Below are 14,914 nucleotides of genomic sequence, written 5' to 3'. Positions count from 1 at the left end.
ATTCCAATAGTAAATGCATATGAAACAATGAAACATTTCAGGCTTCATGGCTGTGATGATCTCAGTCTTTTAACCTTCAGAGTAGTTAAATAAGATCGCTCAAGAGGAGGGAGTGATTTGAATCCTGTAGTCTCTGCTGCCCACTCAGAAGTCCAACCATGGTTTTGATTTGATGCATAAAGAAGCTGAGAGAATCCAACAGGGCAAGCGACTCTAAAACCACAGGCCTGTACATTTCCACCCACAGCATCTTAGGGTAATCTATGCTCCTCCTTAGACTCAGTGACCTTGTACCTCTGTGATATTACACTTGCTGCCCTCTGAAACTGCTGAACAGTGTGTTTCAGGGAGGCCCTTCGAACATGCCTGGGCAGTGTGTCAGCCTTGGCTCCTCAGCTGAACACAAACCTTTTTGCCAGCTCTTTCCCTTCTATAGGCCTGTGCTATAGCATCTCAGCAGTGACACATACACAGCTTCAGCCACAAGATATTTCTTGCATTACTTGCTTCCTCCTCTCTTCCATGCTTAGGCTACTCTGTCTACTCAGAAAAAAATCCTATTGAATTCAACGGGGGCTTATTAATTATTTATTTCTTACATTTATATCCCATCTGATTTTATCCTCACAACCCTGTGAAGTAGGTTAGAGTGAGAGGCAGTGACTGACCCAAGGTCACACAGTGAGCTTTGTGACTGAGTAGGATTTGAACCCTGGCCTCCCAGGTCCTAGTTCAACACTCTAACCACTATACCACACCATACATTTCTCAGCCTAGCCACACCCCTGCATGGTTCTCCCCCTCCTGAGTTTATCCTCACAACAACCCTGTGAGGTAAGTTAGAGTGAGAGGCAGTGACTGGCCCAAGGTCACTCAGTGAACTTCATGGCCAAGTGGAGATTTCAACCCTTGTCTCTCAGATCCCACTAGGGTTGCCAGGTTCAGGGCCTGAGACTGATCCTGTATCTTTAGGAGAAGAGAAAGTCAGCCAAGTGCAGGTGTTCTTGCAACACTGTAATGGGAAAAACCACAAGGTGGAATTCTCCCTTCCCCCTGCACAACTTTTAAAGATACTGAAGACCTCTTGGAGGCTGGGCCTGGCAACCAAGAGGTCTTCTGTATCTTTAAAAGTTGTGCAGGGGGAAGGGAGAATTCCCCCTTGTGGTTTTTCCCATTACAGTGTTGTAAGAACACCTGCACTTGGCTGACTTTCTCTTCTCCTAAAGATACAGGGTCAGTCTCAGGCCCTGAGCCTAGCAACCCTAGATCCCAGTCTGATCCTTTAACCACTACATCATACGTACTCCCAAGTCAGTAGGGTTAGGATTGGAGCTTTAGTTGACATTTGGGGAAATGAGGCCTCTGCAGAGAGAAACTGATCTTGTTCCAAGTAAAGAAACTTTGGACCTCACTATGGCCATGCTGGGCAATTGCTTACCTGATCTGGGAACCCTGGCCAAATTTTGAACTGAATATGGGCTAAGAGACCAGCCAGTTTGGCTCTGAACATTGATTCACTCCTGCACAAGCCCCATTTCCTCCAAAGCCGCCTCCTCTCAAATGTGAACAGCCAAGAGACTGTGTTAGAGTACAGCCCACTGTTCACACTGGGAATGGAAGAAAAGGGTTAAAGGATTCTTTGGCAGAATGCAAAATAAATGAAGGGGAGAATCCTTGGGATTGGAAACCATGCTGGGATTCACATAAGAAAATCCTGGAGGCCAGATTGAAACCTGGTCTACACTTGCAATAGGATGAGGTAGTACACTGGACCATACCACTTCAGGCAGGGGAATCACATTTTAGAAAATATTATTCTTCTACATTCTGTAAGTTTTTAAATGCATGGCAACCATGACATTAACAACTGTGAGGGTATGTTCTCAAGCTTTTTACTGTTTTAACATTTTGCTGTTGGCTACCCAGAGCTCCTATGAGAAGGACAGGATACAAATAAAATAATTAAATATAAAAGCATCCTGCATGTAGCAAAGTAGCACATGCAGAGTGGTCTGGGTAGAACCTTTCTCCTTGACAAGCTATCCCCCTTTGCTGGAAGTTTTTTTTTAAATGGAGATAAATAATAAATAAATAAATAAATAATTTAAAAAATGGCATCCTTACCTGCAGCCTGAAGTGATACCAGGATTCTCTGTCACAAGCAGAGACCAAGTCTGAGTCTCCAGATTGCGGGTTGTCTATTCTAAGCTTATAGATTTCATATACTAGGTAAGATAAAATAGCAACAATAGATGGCCAGTCTCTAAGGAATTGTAAAATCAGGCTGTTCATTGCCCAACAATGCTTAAAATAGGATTTATTTAAAAGATTTACACATACCACCTTTTATCAATGAGTTCAAGATAGTTTACAAAAATTAAAACAAGTTAAACAGCAATAAATTCATACAAAACAATGGGCAAATAGAAGCTCAGAGAGTTTAAAATATTTCAGATAGTTGGGGGGGGGAAAGGTTTGAAATGGATGTACCAACCATTACATGAGAACAATGTCACCCGTAATGGTATCAATGTACCACTTCTGCAATCGCAGTGCTCCAACAATTTAGACAGACAGAAATGCTTAAGATCAGGATGTTGGGTTCATCAGTTTAGTTCCCTGTTAACAATCAGACTTGACCACTGTGCAAATGGAGCAACCATTTAATGCACTTGGAAATGTGTGTAAGTGGTGGTGAGGACATCAGTCTTCATTTGTCTTCTGCCCTTCCTCTGATGAGCTCAAAGTGGTGTACAAGGAGTTCATTTAATATTCACAACAACCATGTGAACGTCACAAGATACACAAGATCATTCAGTGAACATCATAACTGAGCAGGAATAATTGTGTTATGATAACATCAAAACTGAGCAGGGATTTGGATGGACAGACAGACAGACAGACAGACAGACAGACAGACAGACAGACAGATAGATAGATAGATAGATAGATAGATAGATAGATAGATAGATAGATAGATAGATAGATAGATAGATAGATAGATAGATAGATAGATAGATAGATAGATACATCACATGCAAACCTGAATAATCCAGCCTAAACCTGAATCGTGACAAATCAAACCCAAATCACCAGCTATGCCTGGTGGCTCCCTGATCTTGATACTCATCTAGGACTGCAAAACAGAGACGCTGTTGTGGCGGCTTGACTGCTTTCCACTTGGTGGATCACAAATGGGATAGGCCTGCAGCTCTAAAGTACCTTCCATGCTATGTTTTGTCTAAACTCAGGATAGTGACAGATGTGTGTTTTTTCACTGAGCTTCCCACTGTATGTAGGACATGTTACCGACTATCTAAACTTTTCTCCTGGAAGTTCTTAGGCAAGGATGGGGACCAAATGGCCCTGTAGACGATGTTGTCTGACTCCAGCTCCCATTAGTCCCAACCAACATGGGCAATGGTCAGGGATGATGGGACGTGGAGTCCAGAAGGCCACAGCAGGTCCCCCACCCCTGCTCTTGGGGGATTCCTTCGAATGAACAGAAGGCTTGTGAAGTTCTGCGGCTGTGCCAAGCAGAGAAAGCCTTAAGAGAGCGGCTCCTTTAGGCTCCGGAGGCTCTCTAGAGAAGGAAACTGACGAAAGCTCTCAGGGCAAAGGAATTCAAACAGCCGCACCCGGAAAAGCAGGTCCTGATCAAAGGAGAGGAGAAAGACAAACGCAAAGGTGCCTCGACGCTTGCCAGCAGCTACACTTCGTCAAGTGGCGTTCCTGGCATCCAGCTGAGAAGCAACCGAAGGAGCATGCTGCGTTTTTAAGGACAGACGGGCTAGATCCTCACCAGGGGCAGGAGACGCCAGAGGCGTCATGGAAACGAGTGCCCCGGGCAATCCTTGGAAGCGACTTGCCCTTATGAACAGCAGCGGAGCACATTATTTTCCCGAAAGAATCCTGGGAACTATAGTGCAGCCGTCACTGGCCTTCCATTCCCAGCACCCTTGCCAAGCTACAGTTCCCAGGATTCGGGGGGGGGGAGGGAGAGAAAACAGGCTTTAAATGTAGTGTGTTCGCAGGCTAAACTGAATTTAATCTAAACGCTCCAGTTTAAACATTTATCAGTGGGTGCGAAAAATCGGAGCTTTAATAGCTGGGTCCTATTGTAACAGTGGCACAAAGCAAAGCTAAGCCAGCATTTCCCCCCCATAGATATTTTTCCTGGTCTTCCCCCCCCCTACTTGCTATGTATCTTAGCGTGGCGCTTTCCAGTTGCTGGAAAGTTCTTTCTCATCTGTACAGTGTTCACCCTCAGGGCAGCAATGTGAGAAGAGTCACGGTCATGCCCATTGATCAGATTGTGAGCTGAGGTCAAAAGCGGCTGCCAGCATTGCCTGAAGTGTCGCCACAGCCGGATGCCCACGTTACTCCTGTCATTGGAAAGGTGGTGTTGTGCCACATGGAAAGGGTGACTTCCCTGAGGCAGAGGTAAAACTCAGGTCCAGATTTCCCAGATCCAAAAATTGCCTGTGTGTCTTTCTTTCTTGGTTAAATGGGGGAGAAGAAATGAGTGTACGCTTCCCCAACCTGGTGCCCCCCACATTGCACTTGTCCAAAATAAGTGCAGTTCTGGCTGGGCTGATGGGAATGGTAGTCCAAAGTATGTGGAGGGCACCAGGTTGTGGAAGGATGATTTAGACGCAATTTGGTATCTGGCCTAAAGTCTTACTGGCCAGTCCCAATTGGCAGCCACTAATCTTCCTGCCCTTCCTTGCAGCTGGATTTGAGGGCGTAGAAAACAAACACGTGCTTGGAAAGCGGACGTTTCTCAAGTCCCTGGACTCCCATTGGCTGACATAGATACCAGGAAGGAACCCACAGAGAGAACTTGCTTGTTTACTTAGTGATCCTTTTTTAAAAGCTAAAGTACACATTTTTCTGCGGAGGGGGAAAAAAGTGTGGTAATCCCTTCCAGGATTGTACCATGAAGGTGAGGATCACTTTTCTGAATATCAAAAACTCTGTGCCGGGAACCCTTATACCTGAATAATTTTCTGGGTGCAAGATTTTTTTTTTATATGCATATATAGGAGAGCATTCATTCGGCAGTCTTCTACGTGCTGTCTGAAATGGTATGCTCCAGGAAGAGTTTTGCAGGACGATACCTTATTTGTCTAGACCAGGCTTCTCCAATCTGGTGACCAGATTTTTGGACTCCATTTGTCATCATTCATGACCATTGGCCACGCTAGTTGGGGCTGATGGGAGTTGTAGTCCAACGGCATCTGAAGGACCCCATGTTGGGGAAGCCTGACTTTGAACACGCCTGGTGTGCATTTACGGACTCTTAAGTAAGACTTAATGGACTGCTCCTGGACCGGTTCATCAAGGAAATCGCACGTTTTCATTCAAACGTAGAGTCATTTTATGGCTGGTTTTAATTGAGGCATCTGCTAATGAAGGCGCATCTTGTGCGGATCTTCTTATTGCCAACAGTTCGGTGTAGATTTCCACATCCAGAAAACGTTGGCAGTAACTTTCTAAATAATGGTGGGTCTGCATTTTTTTCCATTCCAGGAAATTAGTCTTCTGGTAATCTACATGCCGAATATCATGTGGGCTGTCAGTAATATTCATTTCAATATTGTTGCTGGTCTTCAAAAGCAAGACGGGAGCACCCCAATCTTATACAAGTTTATCTAAAGTAAGTCATCCTAGGTCCAATGGTGCTGACGCACAGGTAAAGGTACCTACGGACTGCAAATGTGCAGCCCGATCCTATGCAGAGGTAAACTGCAATCCTAATACCCTTTTAAGGGAACGATCACAGTGGGGCTTACTTCCGAGTAAACGTGTATAGGATCGGGCTGCTAGGCAGTGAAGTCAAATTGATTCGGCAAATCGGTGCGTTTAGGACGCGGATCTAGCCTGAAGATCTACATTCTAGTTCTTAAACTGCCTACTCTGTAGCAATAATATGTTAATACTCGCTATTCTAAAGAGAACTTGTTCCAGCTCTGCAGCTGCTTCCCCTGTAAGGTTAAAATGCCAGTTCTTTTTACTTTAACGGGACATACTTTGTTGTAAATCCAAAGGTTTTAGCTCCACTGAGTTGCGGATCGAGTTTGTAATTCATGTGGAATTACAATGCCAGTCTTGCGCGCACACACACGTTCTTCTGTGACGGGGATGCAAAGCCCTTGCTGCTAGACTAGGGTGGCCTAGTCAGGGTGAAAAAGAGGACAGCGCTCCTGCACCTTTCATAGTTGTGCAGTAGAAGGAATCATCAGCCCACCACCCGCGACGACAGCAAAATTCCCACTAAGTTTTAAAAGAACAGCATTGTACCCTTGGGCCCAACCTAGGGAAGGCAGTCGTCCCTGTGCCACTGAAAAGAATGGTGCTTGCATGCTTATTCGCTAATAAGCGCCACCGCCTTCTTTGAGGTTTACTGTCCCCCTGCAATCCTATGCATGTTTACTCGCATATAAGCGCGATCCTATGCGTGTTACTCACAAATAAGTCTCTCCATGTTCTACATGTTCTACTCCCCCAGGTAAGAGTTCGTGGATTGCAAGTCTCAAATTAGTCGAGAGGGTGACAAAGGCTACATACAATTCTTTCACCAAACTGGGAGCAAGCCCCACTGAACTCAACGAGGCTTAATTCTGTAACTTGTCGCCAATTCTTTGGTGACCCCTTGTGGCTAAGGCGATCATCCGCTGACCTATCCGCCTTCAACCAAGCCGCGAAACTCCTATGGGAGGTGAATGCCTAACAGACGCGTTCTGCGGAATCTCAGACTGTCACTCCCTTACCCTTACCCCAATGACTAGTTTCACCGTGCATTGAGCCCCAAATCTGTGCCCTACCCAAAGATTCCGCCCTAGGCCACGCAAATGATTCAAAAGCCTGCAAGCCTACCGCGCATTTACTAAGAAGAGCATAGGAAGCTCCCTCACATAAGGTCAGACTCAGTCTCTCTCTCTTTAGCATCTAGCCCTATATTGTCTACTCTGACCGGCAACAGCTGTCCAGGATCTCAGGCAGAGGTCCTTCCCATCACCTGCAACCTATTCATTTGAACTGGATTGTTCAAGGATTGGACCTGGGACCTTCTGCATGCAAAGCAGGTGTTCTAGGACCCCTCTCCTCTAATCCACCCAGGAGTAATTCCATTATATTCCATGAAAGTTACTTCTAAGGAAATATGGATAGTATCTGAATGCTAGATTGCATAATTGGAACCTGATATGCATGCCAGTTCTGTGGTGTGGCGTTTGTCTTTTTCTAGGGTTGTCATCTACCCAAAAGCCTTGTTTCAGAGCACTTCTAGGACGCTCATGGGTTTCAGTGAGATTTCACTGGAGTAAGAGGAACATTCATACCCAATCACCGTTAGGGAGTGAAAGGTTACGCAGGACACATACAACGTTGAGTTGTTACAACTTGTAAAACCCCATTGACTTCAACGGACACTTCACTCTCCTGTTCGAACAAAAGAACTTCAAAGTGCTTGGCTTTGATTGGATCCCGCGGGTCTTTCAGGATTTGTTTTATTTATTATTGTGTTTAATTAAATGTTCAGCTACTGCTTTTTCTTAAAAAGCACTCACACAAAACACCTGGAAATGTGTGAAAAAGAGAGGAAGAGGACCAGACTATAATGTGGATTGCATTTTAATGTGATATATGTAGTTTCGCTCTGATCCATAACTCTCTGACCTACGTTACAGGATTGTTGTGAGGATTTAATGGCATAATTCACGAGGACCACTGCAAGTACTGCATGCATGTTGTTTATATCTATTTATAAAAATGTTTATAACTAAGATTATATCTTAAAGATAAGCATAGGCATAAATGGATGAGAGGGTGTATAATGCATATAAGCCTGTTGCTCTTTCCCACTGTGATTTAAGAAGCTTGGTCTAGTCGTGTATTCCAGTCCTAAGAAATCTCAATTTCCCTTATAAGGAAAGAACAGCGCTTGTTTACTTCCGAGTAAATATGTTTAGGATCGAGCTGTCCGTCACTAATCGTCAGACCGGAATTGCCTCCAAGTAAACGGGTTTGTCTCTACGACGAATGCAGACACTGGAACAACAAGCCTTCATCTCGATCCACAACTTAAGTTTAAAAATAAAACCTCTTTCAGTTTAGATTTTAGCATGTTCTGGGACCCGGATGCGGATTGCTTGTCTGTTGTTAGGATCGAGACACGGAACCCTTTTACAACCCCTGCTTTCCAACCCCAAATTCCTCACGAAGTTAATGGGCAAGGGCCACGATATAGCCAAAGCAGGGCTCATCGGTAGCCCTGCCTTAGGCATGTTCACTCAAAAGCCCCGCTGAGTTCAGCTGGATTCACACGCACAAAAGCCTCAATCTTTCAGCCTTCGTTACTGCGAGCAGTGGAAATGTTACTGTAGAAAATTATTGGTAATTTCCAGCTTAACTGTGTCTGGATCTAGCCCGTTTAAGAGGCGCCTTCTTGAACAGGGAATGCCTTTCTAGAAAGTATTTTCTATAAAATATTTTTGGCTTTCCCACTGGTTTTGAGGGGGATCATTCGGCAGCAGCAGGATGAGGTAATGTAAATGTACTGCCTTCAAGTCGATCCCGACTTATGGCGACCCTATGGATAGGGTTTTCATGAGGCTGAGAGGCAGTGACCGGTCCAAGGTCACCCAGTGAGCTTCATGGCTGCGTGGGGATTCGAACCGTGGTCTCCCAGGTCGATGTCCAGCACCTTAACCACTACGCCACATCAAAAACGTCCACAGCTAGCAATACAATCTTACTCAAGACTACTCAGAAGTAAGTCCCACCAAGTTCAAGGGGGCTTACTCCCAGGTAAGTGAATATAGGATTGCAGCCTTCCTTCTGCTAATGTCTTTCCTACTAAAACCAGACAATGTTTTTTTCTATTGGGGGGGAAGGAGAAAATGACTGAGCAGACAATTGACTTGTTCAAGGTGGGGACGCTTTTCCACGGGCTGCATGCTAACACCCAGAAGAAGGGGGAAACTCGCAATGTCTCCTCCGTCCCCTCCCCCAAGGATTTATACTGTTTTCCTCCAGGGCGGATTAAACTTTTGACAGGATGGATAAACGGTGATTTTGTCTCCTTTGATGGCAGGATTGCTGTGTAAACAGAAGGGAAATCTTAGACTGATAATGGCCATGCATCAGCAGCGACTTGCGAGATGCTCCAGAAGAATCTTCCTGCTCTAATTGCGCCGCTAGGAAACAAAAAAAAGGGGACCCCTTCATATTGCTAAAGAATCTACAGAAGAAATAGTCTTAGAGAGTGAAAAACCCTCAGTCCCCTAGGTTCGTTGCATTTGCTGGTGGATCCATTTCTGGGGCTCTGAAACCACAGACTAGTTCAGCCGAGGTACTTGGATTTAATTCCCATGGCCCGGATGTTAGATCAGGTCGTCTGAATCTTCCAAGTCTATGCCGCGTGGCCCCGGCCCAATATAATTCTCCGGAAGCAGCCTGGAGCCACTTCTCCCGGTCTCCACTTCTACGCTCCCTTCTGTTCAGTGTCCGAGTGCAACGTTCACTTTTGCCCGGTGGCATTTCTTAGCCAGTTCTGGGCAGCAGATGGAAAGGTGCAGAGAATCTGTTTTTTTTAAAAAAGGAAGTGAAAAGTGTTTGAAATCTCACCGTGCTGCTGGTTTGAACGCACCATTTAGGGACCCAACACATTGCCCTGATCTTCATAGGTTGCCGCTTTGACCGCTGCCCTGGAATGCACAGGAGTCCCTAAACTGACTTCAGTCTTAGCAGACCCGGGGTGTCATTCCTAAATGCAGGGACTAGTAATACGAGGTGAAAGGACGGGTCTCTTCCCACCCACCACCCACGCCCAGTCCTACCTATGTCTCTGTGGCTAGCAGGCGAAAAAGTCAGCGCATTTCTCTTGGGCGCGTTTCCTATGTACCGCTTAGGGGCATTGAAGCACTTCTTCAGGAGAGCAAGACTGGAATGTTAGAACTGCGTGGGAGGACAATACAAAGGGCCGTTCTGAGGTTCTAGCTCTAATTTGCATGTGAAACTCTTTGGAACGCTCCGATTGGCTGGGCTTCTGATAAGCATGCCGGCGTCTGGAACGTTGGTATCCACTGTATCGGGTTTGGAGGGCGCTGGCAAACCAGCGCAGATTGCAGTTGCAGCTCCAGACCAGTCCTACACAAGAAGAAAATTGCTCCGGAATAAGGTTCTGCAAAAGTAGCTTGAGGAGTTACCGAGGATCTGGGAAATAATCATAGAGGCGTCGCTCTGGCAGTGGAGGAGGTTGAAGGTGACCCCTCTAGGAAGCTGCACTTCTGCATCTCGGAGACTGCCGCTTTGGGGGGCGGATATGAGACTTTTAGCAAAATTAATTGAGCAAAATTAAGGTGATGAGTACAATAGGTCCCCCCCCCAGCCCTCAAATCATGCTAGCCAAAATTGTCTCGTTCTAGATACGGATATGAATATATACTTCGATGTAATTGAAAGAAGGGCACGATCCAGCCCAAGGTGAACTGTCTTAGGCCTCATTGGCTTCTTCTGAGAAATTAAGCATATCCTTTACTGTCTCCCTTTGAAATCACAGAGACTTAAAATCGCTGTCTGGATCATGCTTGGATAAATCTTCCCAGATTTCATTTATGGTTTTGCAGGCTTCCATTCTGAAACTACTGTGTCCAGTTCATATAACCTCAATCTACACGTGAATACAAGGCTGCCAAGAGGATTTTCTGGGCCCAGGACTCTGAATGAAGACTGGGTCCTCCACTACACACGCAATTTGGGAAAAATTGACTTCATTTATACTCTCACCAGCTTCTCCTTCGGCAGACAGTCTGCTGTTGTAAGGCTGCTACTTATTCCGGAGTAAACCTGGATAACAGGTCTGTACAATCCCACATCCTTTTCGGTTTTGAATGTAGTTATTTGCTTTTACATGCTTTTACAAACTGATCGCACCTCCCATAGGGCTGCAACCCTGTCCCTGTATACACATTTGCCCCGGAAGAAGTCCAATGGGACTTCATTCTGGACACACACACATAGAATGGCAGAAGCGCATCAGGTTTTAACAAGACTGGGTGGGGCCAATGTGCTTAGAGGTGGGCTCGTGGTCCACCACGTGGCTGAGGGAAGCAACTTTGGCCTAAGCCTATCTGCACAAGAGCGGTCAGCAGCAGTAGCTGGGTGGTGCACAGGCCCTGGCGTCTCAGTCACACTTATTACTTGGGGCAAACTGACACTCAGCAAACTTCAGGCTTTTTTTATGATTACATTCGTATCCCACCTTTTCTCCAAGGAGCTCAAGGTGGTGTATGTACCTGGTTCTCCTCCCTCATGGGATCTACTTTTTTTAAAAAACTAGAACCTTGAAGTTCACACCTATGGGAGCCAGAAGCAAAACAGCGTCTCGCCTGGATGGACATAAGCTAAGATTTAAGGAACAAGGTGTTGGAAGTGGGGCAAGAGCAACTCCTGTTTTGTTCTTTTGTTTGTGCTCCAGAAGGGAGATAGAAATATGGTCCTTCAGATGGATAGGCTTGTTTACCTTTACCTGTGATGCTCTGACTGACTTCCTTCTGTCGCTAGACTGTTACGTCTTTAGGGAAGCTTACCTGCCCCTCCTCCTTCTGCCCTTTCCACCTCCTTCTTTGACTGTCCGGGAGAGAGGAGACATCCCTTTGTCTCTCTCTCTCCAAGCCATGAGGCTAACTCCGGCACCTGGCTTTACGCCTCCAACTTAGATAGAACTAGGTATGCTTTTCTATCTACTATGTATTTCTATAAATAAAGTAGCTTTTCTTATTTTACTAAGTCTCACGTCTCAGTGATGCTGATGCAGGGTAAAAGCCTGCTTGCTTCGGTAAATGCATGCACACGCTGGCACACTCGCATTTCAACATCTGCTGTTACTCTGCAGCTGTTGTGTTGCTTTAAACTAAATTAAGCACACAAATTACAGACAGCCAACACAGGGTGCCTCTGAGCGCATGCTCTGCTGAGGAATTTGTGATCAGTACCACACACACGATATCCATTCATTTTCACCCCTCAAGTCCCCCACCCCGCACTTTAATGAAGGGAGCGGGTGGAGAAGCATTTTAGTTGTCGCTCTTGGGAGTCGAAAACCCTTGTTGATCCTCTGTAAACCTCCCAGACACCTGCCAGTAGATCCCTGTCTACCTTCTTCGCATCTCTGAGTTAGACAACTGAAGAGAGATGGGTACGATAGAATGCCATAAAATGATCAATGGAGGGGAACTTTTTCTGCTTATTTTACAATCTACTCAAGTGCACTTGATTAGTAGGGGGTTGGGGGTCAATAAAGGTCATGATTCATTTAAAGAACTGAGGCTGCAATCCTATACCCACTGGTTTGAGAGCAGCCCCACTGAACTCACAGGACACAGTGATAGCCCCTGGTTTAGACAGTTAAAAATGTATGGAGTACACCTCTATCATGGCTGTTAGCTAAATGGAATAGTAGCTCAACGGAACCTCCATCAGAGGTGGTATACCTTGTGGGGAATCAACAACAAGAACAGGCTGCCACTCCAACAGGTATCTGTTAGGAACTAGAATACTGCTTGTGAAGTGAGCATTGGCCTGTTCGTATGCTCTTGAATCATACCTCGATTGGTTGATTCACATTAGGTGGGCGTTAGCTGGAGGGTACATCCCATTGACTCCAATAGTGCATAGTTCCCGGTAACGGATTTGAAGCTCATCTGACTCCTTAGACGATAACCAAAGACGAACACCGCCGAGATCCAAACGGACTTGCATCCACATCCTCAGTATCTTGTCCCTTTGCCAGTGCTTAGGGCCCGGAGCTGGCTGTTCGGATAAGTGACGCGTTCCCGACCACTTGACATATCACAGCGCCCTCTATAGGGCTAAACCGGTTTAATCTTTAGAGCTATTGCCGTGTCACTGTGTACACACCATACATTTCAAGCACATGCTTCCCCCCACATCCTGGGAACTGTAGTTTGCTCAGGATGCTGGGAAGTATAGTTTTGTGAGGAGTAAACTACAATTCCCAGGATTCTTTTGGTGAGAAGCAATGCGCTTGAAATGTGCTTTAAATGTATGGTGTGTTCGTCCAAACGCTTATTTTCTAATGCTTCCAAGTGAACGGCATCTTTTTTTTAAAAAAAGTGCCACGTTAATAAAATCTAGGAAGAACCGATTATAGTGAAAAATTTATAAGAGTGATTCAGAACTGGGACAACTGTACTAGATTGAACCCAGTCTGTACCCCCATCTCCTTTTTTGAGACTTTCCGGTAGGCATGATTGTAGCTGCGATCCACAACCCATTTTAGCCGGAGAGCTTTGAGGCGAGCCGATATGGGCACACTTAGCTGAAATTTGGGCAGCGGTCTTTTGAGTAAATACGCATAGGGAGGGCTGCACATCGGAAGTCAATCCCGGTCGCTTAAAATGGCTTGTAAATATGCGGATGATGGAGCGAATACTTGGGAAGGCAATGCGAGCTCGACCCAGTGGGACCTCACTTTTCAGAAGTTAATTGTTCTGAATTTTTTTTGTTCCTGTTCCTGTTCCTTTAACGTCAGTGTTGGAGCTCAAAGGAGGCCAGTCTCCCTGGTCACTGCCTGGCTTTATTCAGCGCCCCGCCTGGTTCTGAGCGCCTCGGCCCTCTTGGCGTTCAAAGCACCATCAAAAGTGACTGGTTTATTTGCAAATCCTTGGCTGGGGCCGAATTACGGCTTTCCCGCCGGTTTGTCTCCGTCCGCAGGGATAGGAATACTGCAATTGCTAATGGCATGAATTCCTACACTCCTACCCTTCAGGGGAAAAGAGGGTATTCCATTGCAGCTTTGTCATCTCTCGGCTGTCTGAACGCCCCTTGAGGGCACTCGCAAAAACCTCCCGTCTCCTTTGGGGGAAGAAACCGTTTCCCAGGAAGGAAAGGAGCCCAATGAGTTTCGGCTCCGATCCACAACCCAACGAGGTTGATGTAGGCCCAGTGGCTTCAAAGGGCTTTCATTGGGGTCGTTCTGAGCTGCAGCGCTGCAGTTAGGCCATTCTTGACTCTGGCCTTAATGGTCTTGCGCGCGGAGAGGGGAGGCTCCCTCTTTAGATGTGCAAGGTGCATTCCTTCACTTACTTCAGAAAGGGGTAAGTCCGCCCGCCTGCGTTGGAGGCCCTTCCTGGTCGCTCTGCTGAGTGGGGCCCCGGAGCTCTACTTCAAAGTCCTGTGCCCTGAGCGCATCTCTGGTCGACAGGAACCAAACAGGGTCTAGGGCAACTTAGTCTCATTGACTCGGAGACCGATCCAGAAATCAGTAAAGCACCAGTAACACGATGTACACCTGTTGGGTTGCATTCCTTTGAAAGAGATTTGCTTCCGAGAAATGTGTTTAGGGTCAACGAGCAGCTCAACGCACAGCCGACACACAGGGCTGTGGCTCTTTCAGCCTGCCTGCCTTCCCTCTCTGATGTTGCATACAAAACCGACAATCCGATTCTTCCCCATAATTCCGACATTGACCAAAGTCTCTCTAACTCTCTTCCCCAGAGGGCCAGCCTGCGGCTATGCAGGTGCTTTCGCGTGCTTCTTGCCAGGGACCTCGGCCCAGGGCAAGTTCTTAAAGCCGCGGAAGTCTCAGCGGACCTACCCTCGAAGCTTCCTTCCTAGCAAACGCAGGCGCCCATCTGGCCGGTGATAGGGCTCAACTCCTCGGCTCTGGAAAGGTAAACAATGCCGAGACCTGCTCTCAAAAGGGGGAAGGAGTGCGACGTTTTCCAATATTCCTTGTCCACGCGCAGCCTTTAGTCGTGAGATTCAGATCGTCCTTCCTAAACTTGTACACAAAAGGGCCACAAGGAATGTTGCCCCTGGGGAAAGGGAGGCTTTTGAAACGTGGTGTTTTTTTGGGGGGGGGGAGTCAAAGATCAACATCTTGTGG

The sequence above is a fragment of the Rhineura floridana genome, chromosome 1 (genome assembly GCF_030035675.1).
Source record: "Rhineura floridana isolate rRhiFlo1 chromosome 1, rRhiFlo1.hap2, whole genome shotgun sequence".
Classification (NCBI taxonomy): Eukaryota; Metazoa; Chordata; class Lepidosauria; order Squamata; family Rhineuridae; genus Rhineura; species Rhineura floridana.
The sequence above is the reverse complement of the archived record's forward strand: the minus strand, read 5'-3'. Positions refer to the sequence as shown.